Here is a 24,797-nt window from a genome sequence, read left to right on the forward strand (position 1 = left end):
TGAACACAAATTACAATATAAAAAACCTATTTCCCAAATACTGCTAGATATGCACTAAATCTAACTCTAAATCTCCAGTTATTTCCCCAAATAATTAGGACAGTCTTATGTCTCACAACCATTGAAAATATGACTATACCCACCCACCTAGAAACTCTTTCTTAAGACATAATAATATTTTTACAGATACATTATAATGCTCAATTCAAGTCTTTAAGTGGATACTTGAAAAATGTATGCTATATCCTAGAGTCCCGTCAGTCATTCTCCAGTCTGAGGTTTACACGGCAATTGGATAATTAATAACATGATAAATTCTTCTAACTTCATAAAAATTTACATATACATTAATTTTTCTAAGATTCTTCAAACATAAGTCAAATATCCATGTGTTGGTATCACTTATATATGTAATTAAAAACACACTCACACCTATGGAAACAGAGTAGAAAAGTGGTTACCAGAGTAGAAAAGTGGTTACCAGGGTGGAGGTGGGAGAAATAGGAAGAGGGGGTACAAACATTCAGCCATAAGATGAATAAGGTCTGAAGACCTAATTTATAACATCATTGTGGCTGATAACACTGCATTGTATAACTGAAACTACTAGGGGGGTAGAATTTAAATGCTCTCAGGAGAAAACAAACATATGTTTATTAATTTGATGGAAGGAATCCTTTCATTATATATGTATATCAAATCACCATGTTGTACACTTTAAATATCCCACAATTCTATTTATCAATTATACTTCAATAAAGCTCAAAAATGTCCATTTGTGAAGAGATAAATGTGTGTTTAAAAAAATGAACCAACATATGATAAACCAAATATTTGATAGTATTCAATATGACAACCTAAGAAAACATCATTACAATACTGTTAGACAGCTAGCCTGCTAGCTAACAGATCACATCTAACACTTATCCAATTTTCAAAGACACCAGATAGACCTATACTTAAGATTTTCTAGGGGATGGTCAAGTAAATTACCAAAACTGAGCCAAAATAAAGGGAATATTATTTGGAAAAAAATGACAGTTTTATATATGTTTAATAAATATGAAGGAACGTTATCATCAAAAATAACGTGTAAATGAACCAAACAGTGCTAAATAAACGAAAAACCCAAAATAAAAGATTCTAAAAATTACCTCCCTGAATTCTTGTTTCATGGATCTCAGAGAATAGCATTAAGATTTAACACAAAAAGCCCAGTTTTAAAGAACTTTTAAACCCCTTAAGAACTTAATAAGTTACTCAATACCATCACAAAGAAGATATTAAAGGGAAATAGTTGTAAAAAGCAGAGAATAAGGGACAAACAATAAAGTTTCAAGATTTCTAGATATTCAAAGTAATTAAATTCCAGAAAGTCAAAAGCCCAGACGCGGAGAAAATGGCAGCACGGGTTGAAGCAGCCGCCAAGGTGGCGGCAACGGAGCCCAAAATGGAGGAGGAGAGCGGCGCGCCCGGCGGCAACGGAGCCCAAAATGGAGGAGGAGAGCGGCGCGCCCGGCGGCAACGGAGCCCAAAATGGAGGAGGAGAGCGGCGCGCCCGGCGGCAACGGAGCCCAAAATGGAGGAGGAGAGCGGCGCGCCCGGCGTGCCAAGTGGCAATGGCGCTCCGGGCCCGAAAGGTGAAGGAAAACAACCTGCTCAGAATGAGAAGAGGAAGGAGAAAAACATAAAAAGACAGGCAACCTTTTTGAGCCATATGCCAGTCCAACTAAAAGATACAGAGCCTTCATGACAAACATACCTTTTGATGCGAAATGGCAATCAGGTCAAGATCTGGTTAAGAAAAAGTTGGTGAGGTAACATATGTGGAGCTCTTAATGGACGCTGAAGGAAAGTCAAGGGGATGTGCTGTTGTTGAATTCAAGATGGAAGAGAGCATGAAAAGAAAAAAGTTGCTGAAGTTCTAAACAAGCATAGTCTAAGTGGAAGACCACTGAAAGTCAAAGAAGATCCTGATGGTGAACATGCCAGGAGAACAATGCAAAAGGCTGGAAGACTGGGAAGCCCAGTATTTGTAGCAAATCTGGATTATAAAGTTGGCTGGCAGAAACTGAAGGAAGTTTTTAGTATGGCTGGTGTGGTGGTCAGAGCAGACATTCTTGAGGATAAAGATGGAAAAAGTCATGGAATAAGCACTGTTACTTTTGAACAGTGTATTGAAGCCATGCAAGCTATATCTATATTTAATGGCCAGCTGCTGTTTGAGACCAACGCACGTGAAAATGGATAAGAGGGCCTTACCAAAGGGAGATTTTTTTCCCTCCTGAGCATCCACAACAACTTCCCCATGGACTTGGTGCTATTGGCATGGGGTTAGGACCAGGAGGGCAGCCTACCAAAGCCAACCATTTGAATAAAGGCATTAAAATGGGCAACCTGGGACCTGCAGGAATGGGAATGGAAGGCATAGGATTTGGAATAAATAAAATGGGAGGCATGGAAGGACCCACTGGTGGTAGTATGAAAAACATGGGTCAATTTGGATCTGGGATGAACATGGGCAGAATAAATGGTGGAGGCGGAGGCAGTGTTCCTGGAATCGAGAGGACGGGCCCCAGCATTGACCACATGGGTGGAGGGGACAGCATGGAATTCATGGGCGCAGGTCTAGGCCACGGCATGAATCGTGTGAGCTCTGAGATTGAGTGCATGGGCCTGGTCATGGACTGCATGGGCTCTGGCATCGAGCGCATGGGCCCCCTGGGCCTCGACCACATGGGCCAGACCATAGAGCACATGGGCTTTGGTGTGGAGTGCATGGGCCCTGCCATCAAACACATGGTGCCTGCAGGCATGGGACAGGCCTGGAGAGCATGGGCCCTGTGATGGATCACACGGCCACCGGCCTGGAGTGCATGGGCCTGGAGCATGTGAGCGCAAACGGTCTCAAGCATATGGGCCTGGAGCGCATGTGTCCTGCCATGGGCCCAGCCCTGGAGGCTGGCATTGAGCACATGGGCCTGGCCATGGGTGGCGGTGGCAGTGCCAGCTTTGACCGTGCCATCAAGATGGAGCATGGCAACTTTGGAGGAAGTTTCGTGGGTTCCTTTGGTGAAGCCGGAGGCCACGCCCCTGAGGTGGCCAGGAAGGCCTGCCAGATATTTGTGAGGAATTTCCCATTTGATTTTACATGGAAGATGCTAAAAGGTAAGTTCAACGAATGCGGCCACATGCTGTATACTGACATTAAGATGAAGAATGGGAAGTCAAAGGGGTGTGGTGTGGTTAAGTTTGAGTTGCCAGAGGTGGCTGAGAGAGCCTGCCGGATGATGAATGGGATGAAGCTGAGTGGCGGAGAGATTGATGTTCCAATCGATAGAAATGCTTAAGCAGTTGCCTTTTTTAAACATCGATACCAGACCTCTGAATTTGTATTTTTTCTTGTTAACCATTTTAATTTGTTGGCTGGATGTATAAAGATGTTTAAAAAATTCAGTTGCTCTTTGGAGTAATTTGAATTACTTTTTTAATGACTGGGGTTCCATTTGACTGTTTGCATTGAAATTGCAATGTGTGAAATTTTTTTTGTAGTTGTGGCATCTTGGTGACATCAAATATGACTTTGATAATAAATACTAGTTCCTGAAAGAAAAAAAAAAATTCCAGAAAGTCCTTCTTGTAAGGAGTGAAAAAATCTTTGGTCTTAGAGATCACTGAGTAGTTTCATTTGAGCAATGAATTTTTATTCATTAGAAATCACTGAGTAACACTTAGTATTACTTAGTTTAATGGTTTAGTTCTTCCTATGAAACCCAGCCTTATCTCTTCTCTCCAAAACATTAATGTTCAAAATCATTATTGAACCAAAGAGTCTTTATAATTTCTTTTTTTACTATGTATACATAGACATACAGGGGCTTCCCTTGTGGCTCAGTTGGTAAAGAACCTGCCTGCAATGCAGGAGACCCAGGTTCAATCTCTGGGTGTCAGGAAGATCCCTGGAGAAGGGAATGGCTACCCACTCCAGTATTCCTGCCTGGAGAATTCCATGGACAGAGAAGCCTGGTGGGCTACAGTCAATGGGGTCACAAAGAGACACAACTGAGCAACTAACACACACATACAGAGACATATATACAGACACACTCACACACTAACCATGAGATTTGGGGCTACCTTTCCCCCACATTAATGTTTTAGCAAGGAATATAAAATCTGAAAGAAATTTTTAAAAACTAAATTCAAAGAAGAAAAAGGAGTTTCAATTCAATCTTGTGCTATAGAAGGCCACAAAACACTACTGCCTTTACCATACCAATAATAACAGTGAAAATACATACCAAAAAGTTAACATATACTTTTTCCTTTAAAAACATACAGGAGATACAAATGAAAAACATCTAAATGAACAAAGTACCAGAAAGAGACAAGCGCTTCTCCATATTAGTAAAGAATAGCATCCATTATCCTCAGCAGGGAAAGTTGTCAAGTCTGGGTCACAGGTGAGAAGAGAAATAAGCCTAGAGCAACATTTTGCAATAAGGAGAAAATACTCAAATTTTTAATATTAACACTTAGGCTGATGTGAAAGATTAGAATCTAGAAATGTTCCAAACATAAAGCTCATAATCCTCACCACCCAGTTAGCACTTCACCCCACCTCTGCTCACAGAGTTATATTAACTGAGTAAGCAACATGTGGGAAGACAAGGATGGTACCGGAAAACACAGGGAAATCTAGCGCTTCACATTTCTTACATCCTACAACCCTGCTAGAAGAGCAAAGAATCAGAAATCATGAGAGGAAAAAGCAACTTACATATCAAAAAATTAACAGTAATAGAAGATTCACAGGTGACCTAATTGTCCAAATTAACAGACAAAAACAGTAAAATAAGTACTACATGTAAGAATTTAGAAGACTAGAAGAAATTCAGCAATGAGAACTCTAAAAAGAATCAGACAGAAATTTTAGTGTTGAAACATAAGGTATCTGAAATGAGGAATGTACTGGATGGTCTTTTAAAAGGAGACAGATGAAAGAGAAGAAAGCATTAATGAAATCAAACAACATAAAGGAGAATAAAAAGGATCAGAGACAAACGATCAAAATCTAACAAAAGCATAACTGGATTCCCAAAAGAAAAGAGACAAATTATGAAGCAGAAAAAATATTTGAAGAGATCAAGTATAAGAGCTTCACAAAAATCAAAAAAGGAAAAATCCAAGCCAAGGTCCAAGAAGCTCAGTAAACCCCAAGAATGAAAAAATTGACACACACACCCCCAAATCCTCTCCTGAACACTACACAAACTCAACAACAACAACAAAAAAATATTAAGAGCAACTAGAAAAACAATACACATTGCATTCAGGGGAGGAATAACTGAAATACAGCTGATTTTTTTCAGTTCATTTTTACTGGAATATTGATGCTTTAAAATGTTGTGTTAGTTTCTGCTGTTCAGCAAAGCAAATCAGTTATGCATATACATATATCCACTCGTTTTTAGATTTCTTTCCCATTTAAGTCACCATAGAGGAGTAGAGCTTCCTGTGTTACAGAGTAGGTTCTCATTAGTTATCTATTATATACATGGTAGCGTGTGTATGTGTGCAAGGACAAGTAAGTGTGCACACACTCAATTGTGTCCAACTCTTTGTGGCCCCATGGACTAGAGCCTACCAGGCTCCTCTGACCATGGAATTTTTCAGATAAGAATACTGGAGTGGGTTACCATTTCCTCCTCCAGGAAATCGTCCCAACCCAGGGATCAAACCTGCAACTCCTGCACTGGCAGGCAGATTCTTTAACACTGAGCTATCTGGCAAGCCCACATAGTAGTATATATATGTCAATATCTAACTCCCAATTTATCCCACTCCCTCCCCAACCCGCCCATAATCATAAGCTTGTTCTCTACATGTGTGACTCTATTTCTGCTTTGCAAATAAGTTTCTGTGTACCATTTTTGAGATTCCAATGTATAAGTGATATTGTATGATATTCACAGCTGACCTCTCATCAAAAACAATGCAAGCAGAAGTTAATGAAATAACATTAGTAAAGTTATGGGAAACACAAAAAACTAAATAGATCTAGAATTTTATATCTAGTGAAAAATATCCTTTTAAATGAAGATTCAACAAATGTACACTTAGACAAGTAAAAGCTGAAACTATTGCCAGAAACCCTGCACAATAATAAATATAAAACTAAGTTCTTCAGGCTGAAGAAAAATGATCCTTGATGGAGACCCAGTTATGAAGGAGGAAAAAAAGAGCACCAAACAGTTTAAATAGGTGAATAAATATAAAAGACTTCTTGAAAAATGTATTTAAAGGATTATTGAATTTAAACGAAATATGGTAATACCATATTAAGGGATTTATAAAATATGTAGTAATAAAATACAATATATAACAATAGCACAAAAAAAGAGAATGTGGGTAAGTGGAATAATACTGTTGAAAAGTATAAAAATTGTTAACTAGTAATATATAGGCTTCCCAAGTGGCGCAGTGGTAAAGAATCTCCTTGCCAATGCAGGAGACTCAAAAGATACAGGTTCAATCCCTGGTTCGGGAAGATCCCCTGGAGAAGGAAATGGCAACCCACTCCAGTGTTCTTGCCTGAAAAATCCCATGGACACAGGAGCTTGGCAGGCTTCAGTCCATGGGGTCGCAAAGAGTTGTACATGACTGAGTGACTGAGCACGCGCATGCGCGCGCGCACACACACACACACACACTATATGGATATGCTACAAATAGTGAAACATACATATTAAAATTTTAGACTGCCTAATACAAAATTACTGCTAATAAAAGAAGTCCCCATGGACTGTATCCTGCCAGGCTCCTCTGTCCATGGGATTTTCCAGGTAAGAATACTAGAGTGGGTAGGCATTCCCTTCTCCAGGGGATCTTCCCAACCCAGGGATCGAATCCAGGTCTCCTGGATTGCAGGTGAGTTCTTTACTATCTGAGCCACCAGAGAAGCCCAATAAGAAATGGTATATAGCTAAAAATTAATACTAAAGCAAAAAGCTCATTGAGAAGATGAAATAGATTTCTAAAAAATGCTGAGTGAACCCCAAAAAAGAAAGAAGGAACAAATGAATAAAGAACAGCTACAAAAAATAAAGAAGAAACACACAGTTTAAACGCAACCATATGAGGATTTATGATAAATGCAAATAAACTAAGGATACTATGCAAAAGATAGATACTGTCAAAATGGATTTACAAAAAAAAATTTTTTTAAATAAAGACTAAATCTACGCTATGTAATAGAAACACACTTTAAAGAACACAAAGAGGCTAACATAAAAAATGCAGAAAGACATCAGCCAAGATGGCAGAATTGAAAGATCCTGAGCTTGGCTCCTCTAATGATGAACCAAAATCACAACTACTTACAGAACAGCCATTGATGAAAACGATCGGAACCTATCAGATGAGATCTTCTACAAATTAAAGATATTAAAGAAGGAACCACAACAAGATGGGCAGAAGGGACAGAGACACAGTATAGTCAAGGCTCATACCCCAAATGGGTGACCCATAAATGGAAGAATAATTACAACTGCAGACGTTCTCCTCTAAACGTGATGAATCTAAGCCCCACAGCAGGCTTCCCAGCCCAAAAGTCCTGTACCAGTAAGACAAATTACCAAAACACCTGACTTTGAAGGCCAGGAGGGCCTACTGTTGGGAGTCTCAGAAGGCTAGAGATCGAGACTCCACTCTTAAAATGTGCACGTAAAATCTCATATGCTCCAGGATACAAGGCAGAAGCACTAATTTGAAAGGCGCCTGAGTCAGACCTATCTGCTGATTTTGAGAGTTTCCCAGAGAGATAGGAGGCAACTGAAGCCTACCCTGGGGAAAGAGAAAGCGGCAGCAGCCATTTCAAGGAGCTTGTTCTACCACGTGGACATTGGGGCTGGCAAGAACAAATTTAGAATCCTCCCCCTAGTTTATGAGCCTCAGAATCCAGACCTGCATCCACCCAATGGCCTACAGACACCAGTACTGGGACACCTCAGGCCAAGTACCTTACTAAGCAGGTGAGTACACAGCTCCATTCAACCACAAAGGCTGCCTTAAGGCCCCCTGAGCCCACAGCTACCCCTGTCCAAAAGGCCCAAGACTGAACCGACATACCACTGTACAGACACTAAACCTAGGATCCATGGGACTCTGCTGTCAGGGACCATGGAACCCACCTACATACAACAGTGGACAGGAACTAGAATTTCTGGTCCTGCTCACTAGCAAGTTGTCTCTAGCATCAGGAGTAGCCTCACACATTAGCAAGACGACACCAGCCACAGGACAACTAAAGCCCCAAAGCCTGAGGACACAGCTAACCAACCAGCAGGCCAACACAAAGTTCAGGAACCCTGAACCAGCCCACCCACCAGCAGTCTGACACCAGCTCTGGAGCCTCTGGGCCCTGCAGCTAGACACCAGTACCCAACTCTACCTGCCAGTGGGCCAGCACTAGCCCTGGTGCCTGGCTTCACCCATCAGTGGACAGGTACCAGCCTGGGGATCTTGTGGAACCAACTCTACCCACCAGTAAGTCAGCACTAGCCCCAGGTTCCCACAGAATTCCTCAGCCAGCTGCAGTGTGACCCAGCCCTGCCAGTGAGCTGCCAGAAACTTTGTACAAGGCAGGGCCTGGCAACCAATCAAACCAGGAACCAACCAAGCCTACCAGACCACCCACAGCAGTCAGCTCAATGAGACAGAAGTACTCACACAGCCCACACAGGGGACATCCCTAGGGCACATAGCTCTGGTAACCAATGGAGAGTGGTCTGCTGGTACACATAGGGTGTCCCCTACAAAAGACCACATCTCCAGAGGTGGGAAACATAACTAATCTACCAAATACATAGAAATAAAACAACAAGTTAAGCAAAATGAGTCAACAATAAAAATGTTTGAAATAAAGGAACAAGATAATAAAACAAGTTAGGCAAAATGAATCAACAGTGAAACATGTTCCAAACCAGGTAAAAGCCCTTAAGAATTAAGTGGAGATAACTGAATTATTAGAGAAAGAGTTCAGGGTAATGATTGTAAAGATGATCAAAGAATTTGAGAGAAGAATGGACACAGAGCAAGAAGACAGAAGTTTGTAACAGAGTTGGAAAATATAAAGAGCAACCAACCAGAGATGAAGAATACAATAACTGAAAAATATACTAGTAGAAATAAAAAGCAGAATAAACAATACAGAGAAACCCATCAGTGAGCTGGAAGACAGAGCAGTGGAAATCCTGATCCTGAACAAAAAGAAGGAAATAAAAATTAAAACAAATGAGAAAAGTTTAAGAGATCACTAGGACAACATCAAGCATAGTAACACTTGCAATAGAGGACTCCCAAAAAGCAAAGACAGAAAAGGAGCGGACAAAGAACATATTTGAAGACATAATAGCTAAAAACTTCCCTAATCTGGAAAAGGAAACAGACATTCAAGTCCAAGAAGAATGGCGAGACACATTTTAATTAAAATGGCAAAAATAAAAGATAAAGAGAGAATATAAAAAGCAGCAAGGGAAAAAGCAACAAGTTGCATATACGGTAACTCCCCTTAGGCTGCCAACTGACTTCTCAGTAGAAACTCTGCAGATCAGAAGAGAGGCACAACATATTCAAATTGATGAAATTTAAAAATCTACAAGCAGGAATACTGTACCCAGAAAGGGTCTCATTCAGATTTCATGGAAAGGTCAAAATTTTACCGACACTCAAAGCTAAAAGAATTTAGCACCACCAAACCAATTTTATAGGAAATGTTAAAAGGACTTTCTAAGCAAAAAAGGAAAGGCCAAAACTAGAAACATGAAATTACGAAAGAAAAAAAGCTCATCAGTACTGGAAAATATAGGGTAAGATAGGAAATCAACCACACACAAAGCCAGTAGGAAGGCAGGAATAAATCATTCTTACCCACAATAAGGAGTTAAGGGATACACAAAACAATTAGATGCAAAATAAAATGTCAAAATACAGTAATCATGAGGAGATGAGACTACAAACGCAGGACTGTTAAAATGAATTTGAAATTAAGAGATCAGCAACTTAAAGCTAGCATATATATATATATATATACAGCTCACAGTAATCAAAAAACAAAAATCTGTTAACAAATATACATACACACACACACACAAAAGGAATGGAATCCAAAAATAACACTAAAGATAGTCATCAAATCACAATAAAAAAGACAAAAAAGATGAAGAAAGGAACTAAAAGGAACTGCAAACACAATTAACAAAATGGCAGAAAAAGTACATATTAATAATTACTTTAAATATAAGTGAACTAAATACTCCAATCAAAAGACACAGAGTGGCTGAACGGATACCAAAAAAAAAAGACCCATAAATGCTGCCTACACAAGATTTATTTCAAATGTAGAGACACATATATAGAAAGTGAGATTATGGAAAAAGGTTTTATCATGCAAGCAAAAATGAAAAGAAAGCAATATTTATTTCAGACAAAATAGACTTTAAGACAAAGACTACTGAACAAGACAAAGAAGGCCATAACATAATAATCAAGGGGTCAATTTAAGTAGAAGATATAACAATTATAAATATATATGTACACTACATAGAAGCACTTAAATGCATAAAGCAAATATTAACATAAAAAAAGAAGTTGACAGTAACACAAAATTGGTAGGAGATTTTAAGACCTCACTAACATTAATGGACAGATCATGCAAACAGAAAATTAATAAGGAAACACTGCCCTTAAGTGACACACTATATCATATAAATTTAATGGTATATATGGAACACTGCATCCAAAAGCAGCAGAATACACATTATTTTCAATGCACACATGGAACACTTTCCAGAATAAGTCACATGCTAAGCCACAAAGGGAGCCTCCTTAAATTTAAGAACACTGAAATCATATCAAGTAACTTTTTGGACTAAAATGTTATGAGACAGAAACCAACTACAGGAAAAAAAAGTTGCAAAAAACACAAACATGGTAGCTAAAAAATCTGCTTCTAAACAACCAATGGATCAACAAAAAAAAAACCAAAGAGGAAACCAAAAAATATTTTGAAACAAATGAAAATAAAAATACAAGGCTTCAATATCTATAGGACACAGCAAAATCAGTTCTAAGAGGGAAGTTTATAGCAATACAAGCTCACTTCAGGAAACAAGAAAAATCCCAAATACACAACCTAACATTACACCTAAAGTAGCTAGAAAAAGAATGAACAAAACTCAAAGTTGGTAGAAGGAAAGAAACCAAAAGAATCAGAGCAGATATATATGAAATAGAGACTAAAATCAAACAAACAAACAAAAAGAGAAAAGAATCAATGCAACTAAGATCTGGTTTACTGAAAATATAAGCAAAATCAATAAACCCATATCCAAGTTCACCAAGAAAAAAAGAGAGAGAGAGAGCCTAAATCAATAAAATCACAAATGAAAAAGAAGTTACAACTGACACCACAGAAATACAAAGGGTCATAAGAGATCACCATGAACAACTATTAATATACGCCAATAAAATGAACAACCTAGCAGAACCAGGCAAATTCCTGGAAATACAGTCTCCCAAGACTGAAACAGGTAAAGTAGAAAATATGAACAGACCAATTACCATCAATGAAATCAAACCAGAAATTTTCAAAAATTCCAACAAACACAAGTCTAGGACTTCTGAGGTGACATCTTCCAAATATTTAAAGGGTTAACATCTATCCAACCCTAACTACTGCAAAAAATTGCAGAGGAAAGAATGCTTCTAAACTCATTCTATAATACCACCATCACCCTTTTACCAAAACAAGACAACAATATCACAAAGAAGAAAATTACAGGCTAGAATCACTGATGAATATCTTAGGTTGGTGCAAAAGTAACTGTAGGTCTTGTACTGTTGAAATTGGCCATTTGATATTGGAATACATTCTAAATAAATGTGGTTATGTTATACATCATTTTAATGCATATTTCTCGCTTCATGTTTTTTTGCTAATGATTTATTACTTGCTGTTTATTTTATATTTATTTTAGACTATGGAAATGACATTAGACAAAAAGCAAATTTGAGCAATTTTCTTATTTGAGTTTAAAATGGGTCATAAAGCAATGGAGACAACTCACAATATCAACACACATTTGGCCCAGGAACTGCTAACAAACATAAAGTGCAGTGGTGGGTCGAGAAGTTTTGCAAAGGAGATGAGAGCCTTGAAGATGAGGAACGCAGTGCTCGGCCCATCAGAAGCTGACAATGAAAACTAAGAGCCATGACTGCAAAGAATTAATCTCACATACAAGCAACTCCTGCAGCTCAATTCCAGAAAAATAAACAACTCAATGAAAAAATGGGCCAAAGAACTAAACAGACATTTCTCCAAAGAAGACATACAGATGGCTAACAAACACATGAAAAGATGCTCAACATCACTCATTATTAGAGAAATGCAAATCAAAACAACAAAGAGGTACCATTTCATGCCAGTCAGAATGGCTGCTATTCCAAAGTATACAAGCAATAAATGCTGGAGAGGGTGTGGAGAAAAGGGAACCCTCTTACACTGTTGGTGGGAATGCAAACTAGTACAGCCACTATGGAGAACAGTGTGGAGATTCCTTAAAAAACTGGAAATAGAACTGCCATATGACCCAGCAATCCCACTGCTGGGCATACACACCGAGGAAACCAGAATTGAAAGAGACACGTGTACCCCAATGTTCATCGCAGCACTGTTTATAACAGCCAGGACATGGAAGCAACCTAGATGTCCATCAGCAGACGAATGGATAAAAAAGCTGTGGTACATATACACAATGAAATATTACTCAGCCATTAAAAAGAATACATTTGAATCAGTTTTAATGAGGTGGATGAAACTGGAGCCCATTATACAGAGTGAAGTAAGCCAGAAAAAAAAACACCAATACAGTATACTAACACATATATATGGAATTTAGAAAGATGGTAACGATAACCCTATATGTGAGACAGCAAAAGAGACACAGATGTATAGAACAGTCTTTTGGACTCTGTGGGAGAAGGTGAGGGTGGGACAATCTGAGAAAATAGCATTGAAACATGTATATTATCATATGTGAAACAGAATGCCAGTCCAGGTTAGATGCATGAGACAAGTGCTCAGGGCTGGTGCACTGGGATGACCCAGAGGGATGGGATGGGTAGGGAGGTGGGAGGGGGGTTCAGGATGGGGAACACATGTAAACCCATGGCTGATTCATGTCAATGTATGGCAGAAACCACTACAATATTGTAAAGTAATTAGCCTCCAACTAAAATAAATTAATTAATAAAAAAATTAAACAATAAATAAATAAAGTGTACAATTCAAAAAAAAAAGAGCCATGACTTAAACTGATCCTCTTTCAACTACATGAGAAGTTGCCTAAGAACTCAACATCAACCATTCTATTGTCATTCCATATTTGAAGCAAATTGAGAAGGTGAAAATGCTTAATTAGTGGGTACTTCATGAGCTGACTGCAAATCAAAAAATCGCCATTTTGAAGTGTCGTCTTCTCTTATTCTAAACAACAAAGGACCATTTCTCCATTGGATTGTGATGTGCAACAAAAAGTGGATGGTATAAGACAACCAGCTCAGTGGTTGGACTGAGAAAAAGTTCCAGAGCACTTCCCAAAGTCAAATTTGCATCAAAAAAAAAAGGTCATGATCACTGTTTGGTGGTCTCTTGCCCAGCTGGTCCACTAAAGCTTTCTGAATTCAGGTGAAACCATTACAGCTGAGAAGTATGCTCAGCAAATTGATGAGATGCACTGAAACCTGCAATGCCTACAACTGGCATTGGCCAATAGAATAAGCCCAACAATTCTCCACAACAATGCCCAACCACACATCGCACAACCAATGTTTCAAAAGTTGAATGAATCTGGCTATGAAGCTTTGGTCTCATCTGCCATATTCACCTGATCTCTCGCCAACTGACTACCACTTCTTAAAGCATCTTAATGACTTTTTGCAGGGAAAACACTTCCACAACCAGCAGGATGCAGAAAATGCTTTCCAAGAGTTTGTCAAATCCTGAAGCATAGATTTTTACGCTACAGGAATAAACAAACATTTCTCATTGGCAAAAATGTATTTATTATAACAGCTTCTGTTTTGATTAATAAAGATGTGTTCAAGCCTAGTTATAATGATTTAAAATTCACAGTCCAAAATCATAACTATATTTTCACCAACCTAATACATTCAAAAATCTTCAACAAAATATTAGCAAACTAAATTCAACAATACATTAAAAGGATCATACATCATGATCAAGTGGGATTTATCCCAGAGATGCAAGGATGGCACAATATATGCAAAGTACTAACACAATAATGTAAATGAACTATACCCCAATAAATTTTTTTTAATCTGCAATGTTAAGTGCAGATATCACACTCCCTGACTTCACACCATACTACAAATTAACAGTTTGAAAAATCATATAAGCATATCAACAGATGCAGAAAACATTTTGACATCCATTTATGATAAAAGTTCTCCGGAAATTGGGTATAGAGGCGATCTCAACATGATAAAGGCTATATATGATAAGCATAGAGCTAACAATATACTCGAGCTTCCCCAATGGCTCAGTAGAAAAGAATCCATCTGCCAATGCAGGAAACGCAGGTTTGATTCCTGGGTTAGCAAGATTCCCTGGAGAAGGAAATGGCAACCAGCTCCAGTATTCCTGCCCGGGAAATTCTATGGACAGAGGAACCTAGTGGGCTACAGTCCATAGGATTGCAAAAAGAATCGGACATGACTTAGGGACTAAACAACAACAACAACAACATTACACTCAATGGTGCAAAGTTGAAAGTATATTCTCTAACATCAGGAAGAAGACAAAGATGCCCACTTTTACCACTTTTATTAAGCATAGTTTTAAAAGTCCTAGCCTCAGCAATCAGAAAATAAAAAGAAGTAAAAGGAATTTAAATTGGAAAGAAAGAAATAAACGTCACTGTTTGCAGACTCTACATAGATACTATACATAGAAAATCCTAAAGATACTACCAAAAGACTACTAAAGCTCATCAATGAATTTGGCAAAGCTGCAGGATACAAAATTAATATACAGAAATATACTGCATTTTATACACCAACAATGAACTATCAGAAAGACAAATTGAGGATATGATCCCACTTACAATCACATCAAAAAGAATTAAAATATCTAGCAATAACTTCCTAAGGAAGTAAAAGACTTATACTAGAAAATTATAAGGCACTGATGAGAGAAACTGAAGAGGACACAAACAGATGCAAGATAGATCATGTTCATGAATTGGAAGAATATTTTTAAAATAACCATACTACCAAAGGCAGCCTGCAGGTGCAATGCAATCTCTATCAAAATATCAAGGGCATTCTTCACAAAACTAGAATAAATAATTTTAAAATTTGTATGAAAACACAAAAGACCCCAAAGCCAAAACAATCTTGAGAAAGAACAGAGCTGGAGATACCACACTCCCTGACTTCACACTATACTACAAAGCCACAGTAATCAAAATAGTATAGTACTGGCATAAAAACAGACACATAGATTAATGGAACAGAGTAGAGAACCCAGAAATAAGCCCACACGCTTGTGGTCAACTAATCTATTACAAAAGAGGCATTAAACACACATGGAGAAAAATAGTTTTTTTAATAAGTGGTGCTGGGAAAACTGGACATGTACATATAAAAGAATGATATTAGAACATTTCCTTATCCCATATACAAAAATTAGCTTGAAATAGATTATAAACCTAAATGTAAGGCCAGAAACAATAAAAGACATAGAAGAAAATATAGGCAAAACACTCCTCGACATAAATCCCAGCAATAATTTTCTCAATCTTTCTCTTAAGGCAAATAATACAAAAACAAAAGTAAACAAATAGGGCCTAATTAAATCAAAAGCTTTTACATAGCAAAGGAAACCATCAACAGAAGGAAGAAACAACCTACTGAATGAGAAAAAATATTTGTAAATGGCCAACTGGCACATGAAAAGATGTCCAACACTGTTAATCATCACAGAAATGCAAATCAAATTCTCAGTAAAGTATCACCTCACATATGTCAGATTGGCTATCATCAAAAAGACAACAAATAACAACTGTTGGTGTGGCTGTGAAGAAAAGGAAACCCTTGTACACTGCTGGTGGAATGAAAATTGGTGCAATCACTGGGGTAAATAGTATCAATGTTACTTAAAAGACAGGAGGGTATTCTCTGGCAGTCCAGTGGTTGGGACTTTGCACTTTCACTGCTAAGGGCCCAGGTTCAATCACTAGTCAGTGAACTGAGATCCCACAAGACATGTGGCACAGCCAAAAAAAAAAAAAGGCTACAAATAGAATTATCAAATTACCCAGCAATTCCTCTCCTGAGTATATATCTGAAAAAAAAACCAAAAACACTAATTTGAAAGATACATACACCCCAATGTTTATAGCAACATTATTTATAATGGCCAAGATATGGAAGTAACCTAAAAGTCCATCAACAGATGAATGGATAAAGAAGATGTGGTAGAGGGGTTCAGGATGGAGGGGACACATGTATGCCTATGGCTGATTCATACTGATGTATGACAAAAACCATCACAATATTGTAAAGTCATTATCCTCCAATTAAAATAAATAAATAAATGTTTTTTAAAAATTAAAAAAGATGTGGTAGATATATACAATGTAATACTTTTCAGTCATATAAAAGTATGAAATTGCACCATTTGCAACAACATGGATAGACTTGGAGGGTATTATATTTAGTGAAATAAGTCAGGCAGAGAAAGATAAATACTGTATGTTATCACTTATATAGGGAATCTAAAAAACAAAGCAAACTTGTGAGTACAACAAAAATGAGACTCACAGATACAGAAAACTGGTAGTTACCAGCGGGAAAAAGAAAAGGGAAAGGGGCTAAAGGATTATGAGGTACAAACTACTATGTATAATAAATAAGCTACAAAGTTATATAGTGCAGGGAATACAGCCAATAATTTAACTGAAACTTATATTGTAAATCAACTACATCTCAATAAAAAATAAACTAAAAAAGGTTGAAAAATACAACACACAAACAGCAACCCTGTAAAATAACTACCAGTGCATCTATCTTACCATTAGGCAAAATTAATTTCAAGACAAAGCACATTACCAGAGATAAAGTGGTAGATTTCAAAATAATAAAATGGCCAAACTACTTAAAAGACATAAAAAAATTTAACACACGTGTGTGCATTCATCAGTTCCCCACATAGACAATGGGACTCTTTCTACTGAAGGACAAGAAGCAATGATACCCTAGCAGCCATGAGCACTCCCAGCAACCAGATCTTGGTTTCTAAATGCCATTCACCAAAAAAGAGGAAGCAGGGCTACCCAGAGAAATGGATGTTTCTAGGACTACAGATAAAATAAAAGATGAGATTAGAGCATCTTGTGGTACTAAAAGTTAAGAAACTGATTTAAAAAAAATTAATGGGAGTATATCAAAGGGATATAGAAAGCAGCCTTTAAAGAATTCACAATGTCCAAAACTAGAATGATCTCAGCATCTAAATAAAATATACACTTTTGGATTACAATTCAAAGTATAAAATATACATAAGATCATGCTGATATAAATAAAGCATTGAACCAATAAATTAATGATAATGGGGGGGCACAAATCTTCTTTACAGAAGAATTTCAGGTAATTTATATAGATACTCCTGCCAGAGGGTGGAAGAGTATCTGCTTCTCCCCATCCCACCCTACACCACTACCTTAAGTGTAAGCTGAAATTAGTGACTCACTTCCAAAGAGGAAGAAGGGAAAAACTGTAACTCTTTAGTGAAGAAACCAGGCAAACATAACCTTACCCAAGTGATGAAGTGTCATATCACCAGTGATGTCATGTGGATACCACACACTCCCTGATATGATGATATTAAAAAGGACAGTTGACTTGTGTGGTATTCTTTCCACAAACCCACAATCCCAATCTAATTATAAGAAAATTTATCAGACAAACCCAGATTGAGGGACATTCTACTAGATACCTAGTCGAAACTTGTCAAGACTATCAAGGTCATGAAAAATAAGGAAACAGTGAGAAATTATCACAGATCACAGGAAAATGGGGAGACAAAACAACTAAACAATGTGCTATCCTAAACTGAATCAGTGAACAGAAAAAGGACATTAACGGAAAAACTGGTGAAATATAAAGACACTCTGGAGTCTGGTTATCAGTGATGTATCCATGCTAGATGCTTAGTTTTGACAAGTGTAAATGTAAGATGCTAACAATGGAGGACCTGAGTAAGGGGAATATAAGAACACTCTGTATTATCTGTAAAATTTCTCTGTAAATCTAAACCTATTTCCCCTAAACTATAATTACATAGCCAAGTTCAGTTCAGTTCAGTCACTCAGTCATGTCTGATTCTTTCTGACCCCATGGACTGCTCTGTATTATCTGTAAAATTTCTCTGTAAATCTAAACCTATTTCCCCTAAACTATAATTACATAGCCAAGTTCAGTTCAGTTCAGTCACTCAGTCATGTCTGATTCTTTCTGACCCCATGGACTGCAGTACGCCAGGCTTCCCTGTCCATCACGAACTCCCAGAGCTTACTCAAACTCATGTCCATTGCGTCGGTGATGCCATCCAACCATCTCATCCTCTGTTATCCCCTTCTCCTCCTGCCTTCAATCTTTCCCAGCATCAGGATCTTTTCCAGTGAGTTAATTCTTCGCATCAGGTGGCCAAAGTATTGGAGTTTCAGCTTCAGCATCAGTCCTTCCAATGAATATTCAGGACTGATTTCCTTTAGGATGGATTGGTTTGATCTTCTTGCAGTCCAAGGGACTCTCAAGAGTCTTCTCCAACATCACAATTCAAAAGCATCAATTAGTAATCAGACTAAACAAGTAAATGTTTAATAGTAAGAGAATTGGTAAACAAATTATCATATATCTATATATGATATACCTGTATAATGAGACACTGTATGTAACCTTAAAAATGTTTAAAAGAAAATTTAACAATGTGGTAAAAGCTTAATAAATAATGTTTTAAATGTGAAAATCAATATTAAAAACTATTTAAATAATATTTAATTCTTGCAAAATGTACTCACAACAACACTGGCAGTAATGCAATAAAAAAACGGAACAACATAAATTAAATAATTTATGATAGTTTTTAAAAATTCTCCATGAGAGCTTTTAAAAACTCTCTTCTTGCTGCACCATGTAAGTTGAGTATCACATGCCTCAAGGTCAAATTTTTAATTCTATGAACTTTCTTTTGAAGCTTCTACAAAAGTAGCATCCTAAATGAGGCAGATGCTGACATTTGTCTATCCAAGATCAATTCTCTCCTTCCATTCTAAAAGATTTTCATTTTTTGAAGAGTTTTAATCATAAATGGGTGCTGAATTTTGTCAAAGGCTTTTTCTGCATCTTTTGAGATGATCATATGGTTTTTATCTTTCAATTTGTTAATATGGTGTATCACACTGATTTGCATATATTGAAGAATCCTTGCATCCCTGGAATAAACCCAACTTGTGTATGAGCTTTCTGATGTGTTGCTGAATTCTATTTGCTAAAATTCTGTTGAGGATTTTTGCATCTATGTTCATCAGTGATACTGGCCTGTAGTTTTCTTTCCTTGTGTTGTTTGTGTCTGCTTTTGGTATCAGGGTGATGGTGGCCTCTTAGAATGAGCTTGGAAGTGTTCCTTCCTCTCCAATTTTTTTAACAAGTTTCAGAAATGTACGCGTTAGCTCTTTTCTAAATGTTTGATAGAATTCTCCTGTGAAGCCATCTGGTCCTGGGCTTTTGTTTTTTGGGAGATTTTTGATCATAGCTTCAATTTCAGTGCTTGTAATTGGGTTGTTCTTAATTTATACTTCTTCCTGGTTCAGTCTTGGAAGATTGAGCTTTTCTAAGAATCTGTCCATTTCTTCCAGGTTACCCATTTTATTGCCATATAGTTGTTCATAATACTCTCTTATAATACTTTGTATTTCTGCATTGTCTGTTGTAACCTCTCATTTTTCATTTCTAATTTCGTTGATTTGATTCACCTCTCTTTTTTTCTTGATGGGCATAGAAGGAACCTCCCTCAACATAGTAAAGGCCACATATGATAAACCTACAGCAAACATTATTCTCAATGGTGAAAAGCTTAATTCCCCCTAAGATCAGGAACAAGACAAGGATGTCCACTTTCACCACCATTATTCAACATACAGTTCTGGAAGTCCTAGCTACAGCAATCAGAGAAGAAAACAAATAAAAGGAATACAGATAGGAGAAGGAAATGGCAACCCACTCCAGTATTCTTGTCTGGAGAATCCTGTGGACAGAGGAGACTGGTGGGCTGCTGTCCATAGAGTCGGACATGACTGAAGCAACTTAGCATGAATGTATGCATTGGAGAAGGAAATGGCAACCCACTCCAGTATTCTTGCCTGGAGAATCCAAGGGACAGAGGGCCTGGTGGGCTGCCGTCTTTGGGGTCACACAGAGTCGGACACGACTGAAGCAACTTAGCAGCAGCAGCAGCAGATCAGAAAAGAAGTAAAGCTCTCACTGTTTGCAGATGACATGACACTGTACATAGGAAACCCTAAAAACAGTATCAGAAAATTACTAGAGCTAATCAGTAAATTTAGCAAAGTTGCAGGATACAAAATCAATACACAAAAATCACTTGCATTTCTATATACTAACAATGAAAAATCAGAAAGAGAAATTAAGGAATCAACCTCATTCACCACTGCAACAAAAAGAATTAAATATCTAGGAATAAACTTACCTAAGGAGATGAAAGAACTGTACACAGAAAATTATATAAGATACTAATGAAAGAAATCAAAGATGACATAAACAGGTAGAGAGGTATTCCATGTTCCTGGGTAGGAAGAATCAATATTGTAAAAATGACTATACTACCAAACGCAATCTACAGATTCAATTCGATCCTTATCAAATTACCAATGGCACTTTTCACAGAACTAAAACAAAAAATTTCACAATTCATATGGAAATACAAAAGACCCCAAATAGCCAAAGCAGTCTTGATAAAGAAGAATGGAGCTGGAGGAATCAACCTTCCTGACTTCAGATTATACTACAAAGTCGCAGTCATCAAGACAGTATGGTACTGACACAAAAACAGAAATATAGACCAATGGAACAAGATAGAAAGCCAAGAAATAAACCCAAACACCTATGGGTACCTTATCTTTGACAAAGGAAGCAAGAATATACAATGGGGCAAAGACAGCCTCTTCAGTAAATGGTGCTGGGAAAATTGCACAACTACATGTAAAAGAATGAAATTAGAACACTTCTTAACACCATACACAAAGATAAACTCAAAATGGATTAAAGACCTAAATGTAAGACCAGAAACTAAAAACCTCTTAGAGGAAAACATAGGGAGAACACTCAATGACATAAATCAAAGCAAGATCCTCTGTGACCCACCTCCTACAGTAACGGAAATTAAAACAAAAGTAAACAAGTGGAAACTGATAAAACTTAAAAGCTTTTGCACAGCAAAGGAAACTATGAGCAACATGAAAAGACAACCCTCAGAATGGGAGAAAATAATAGCAAATGAAGCAACTGACAAAGGATTAATTTCCAAAATATACAAGCAGCTCATACAACTCAATACCAGAAAAACAAACAACCCAATCAAAAAGTGGGAAAAAGACCTAAACAGACACTTCTCCAAGGAAGACATACAGATGGCTAACAAACACACGAAAAGATGCTCAACATCACTCATTATTAGAGAAATACAAATCAAAACTACCATAAGATATCACCTCACACTGGTCAGAATGGCCATCATCAAAGAGTCTATGAACAATAAATGCTGGAGAAGGTGTGGAGAAAAGGGAACAATCTTGCACTGTTGGTGGGAATGTAAATTGATACAGCCACCATAGAAGATGGTATGGAGATTCCTTAAAAAACTAGGAATAAAACCACCATATGACCCAGCAATGCCACTCCTAGGCATATTCCCTGAGGAAATCAAAATTGAAAAAGACACATGTATTCATTGTTCATTGCAGCATTGTTTACAATAGCTAGAACATGGAAGCAACCTAGGTGTCCACCAACAAATGAATGGATAAAGAAGTTGTGGTATACATATATATATATACACACACACACAACAGAATATTACTCAGCCATAAAAAGGAACACATTTGAGTCAGGTCTAATGAGATGGATGAACCTAGAACCTATTATACAGAGTAAAGTAAGTCAGAAAATGAAAGATAAATATCATATTCTAACACATATATATGGAATCTAGAAAAATGGTTCTGAAGATTTTATTTACAGGGCAGCAATGTAGAAACAGACATAGAGAATAGACTTATGGACATGGGGAGAGGAGAGCAGAGGGTGAGATGTATGGAGAGAGTAACATGGAAACTTACATTACTGTATGTAAAATAGACAGCCAACGGGAATTTGCTGTAAGGCTCAGGAAACTCAAACAAGGGCTCTGTATCAACCCAGAGGGGTAGGGTGGGGAGGGAGATGGGACGGAGGTTCAAAAGGGAGGGGATGTATGTATACCTATGGCTGATTCATGTTGAGGTTTGACAGAAAACAACAAAATTCTGTAAAGCAATTATCCTTCAATTAAAAAATAAATTAGTTTTTTAAAAAAAGAAAAGATTTCCAATTTTGTTAGAAGTAGCAGTGTGCTTAGGTTAAAAAACTACATTTTGAAATTGTATACAAAAGTTATCTAGGAATGCTCTTTAAAAGAGTAAAGATTCAGCTCGGTTTGTGTTCCCCTTCACCTCTTACTCTTCTTCTTGACATAACGCTGGAGAGAGAAATTATGAGAAGAAAACACAAATGGGTAAAAGCTACATGTTATGGATTTCTGGGCAGAAGTATAGAAGAAGACTGGGCCCCAACTGCACCAGCCCTGAACTGCCTACCTCCATACTTTGTGACACAAGAGAAAAATAACCCTCTTTTTTTAAATGCCAGTGTTGTCTCTTTGAACACATGTATACAATCCAAATAGTAAAGAACTGATGGCTATATGCCAATTTTTCTTATTAGATGTCTTGAAAAGAGGACAAAAATCTACTTTTAAGAAAGTCATTCAACTCAGTTGTGTTTGGTATTTTTCAAGCCACAATACCTACTGGCTTTGGTTCCCTGGGACAGGTAGAAGAGGAACTGCTCCATCCTTGTTTGGGAGAAAGCTAAGGAGAAACTGCTTGAATTGTTTTATTATCATTAAAACAATGACAATACAATCAGAAGTAAACCTCTCAATTTACTATCATTTAATGATTTAGTGTTCATGTAACAAAATATTTTATTGAATAGGCATTTGCTGTGCAGAGGTTATCTGGGGTGAAGAAGGAACAAAATAAGATCCTCTCTTTAGGAAGCACCTTCCTTTAAGTGTTTTAAACAGTCTTAATAAAATGAAACATGATGGGAAACAAAAACCTTTTCCACTTTTTTTAATTGCTATAGTACTCAGTTGTGGTGGTGCTAGTGGTAAAGAATCTGCCTGCCAATGCAGCAGATGCAAGAGACCCGGTTCGATCCCTGGGTTAGGAAGATCCCTTGGAGAAGGAAAAGGAAACCCACTCCAGTATTCATGCCTGGAAAAATCCCATGGGGTTATAGACAGTCAGACACTACTCAGCACTTGTCAGCAAAACTCAGTTGCAATCAACAACAAAAACAAATACCTGAAGGGGGGAAAAAACCCACAATTTCCAAATAAGGAAGTAAATTAAGGAAATTGTAGTATGACAAGACAAAGAATATTATATGCTCATTAAAAAATAAGTATGGAGATTGTTATGCATACAAAAGAACATTAATTGAAAGCACAGAACAAAAACAATGTACATACCCTCTCACAGTTATATAAAACAAAGAATGCAAAACAAGGATCAGACAGGGTCATAAAATCTAAAATGGAATGTTTGGCCTTTTTGTTCATATTTTACTATATATTACTAAATATGAAATGATGAAATAAACATGAATCTGGCAATGTGTGTGTGTATTCTGAAATGTTCCTATTGCAAAACATCTAAAATGCTGGATAAAATAGAAAATTTGCTTTTTAACTTCATATTAAAATGAGTCTTAAGCTTTCCTAAGCTTGCATGGAAGTGAGAAAAATTCTAAAAGGGCCAGGAATGAGAGCAGCAGGGAGGAACGCTATCTTAATGGCCTAAAGCAGGAGTCAGAAAACTATAATCCACAAGCCAAATCCAGCTTATAATCATAAGCTAAGAATAGTTTTTAAATTTTAACAGTTGAAAATAAAAATGAAGAAATGTTAACAAATGAAAATTATATGAAACTCAAATTTCAGTGTCCGTAAATGAAGTTCTTTACAATACACCTATGCTCATTCATTTAAGTCTTATCTACAGATATTTTCATATCACAACAGCAGAGACTGTACGACCTGAAAAGTCTAAAATATTTTCTATCTGGCCCTTCACAGAAAAAGTTTGCCAACTCTTGGCCAATAGCTTCATTTTTAATGAATATACAAGAGGGACAGGAAACAAAGCCTCTGGCTCACACAGGGCAAGGAATTAAACTGGAGATGTGGTACAAAGGCATAAGAACAAAGGGATACACACTTAATCAAAAGCAAACTAGAGAAATATATATCCCACAAAATCATATAATATGGACCCAGGCCTACTTACACAATAAATATTCATGGGCAG

At 37.3% G+C, this 24,797-nt stretch overlaps 1 protein-coding gene and 1 pseudogene across 11 annotated transcripts in view; one reads left to right on the plus strand and one right to left on the minus strand.

The window, feature by feature from the left end:
- Positions 1 to 24,797, minus strand: part of EXOC6B (exocyst complex component 6B) — a 760,794-nt gene that overhangs the window by 436,346 nt on the left and 299,651 nt on the right. The gene's annotated exons all lie outside the window — the stretch shown is intronic.
- LOC145503471 (heterogeneous nuclear ribonucleoprotein M-like) lies at positions 1,400 to 3,621 on the plus strand (annotated as a pseudogene). Its single transcript, XR_014051479.1, has 2 exons — positions 1,400 to 1,490; positions 1,623 to 3,621. The product of XR_014051479.1 is annotated as a heterogeneous nuclear ribonucleoprotein M-like (transcript).

The sequence above is a fragment of the Giraffa tippelskirchi genome, chromosome 4 (genome assembly GCF_054371585.1).
Source record: "Giraffa tippelskirchi isolate mGirTip1 chromosome 4, T2T-mGirTip1v1.2.pri, whole genome shotgun sequence".
Classification (NCBI taxonomy): domain Eukaryota; kingdom Metazoa; phylum Chordata; class Mammalia; order Artiodactyla; family Giraffidae; genus Giraffa; species Giraffa tippelskirchi.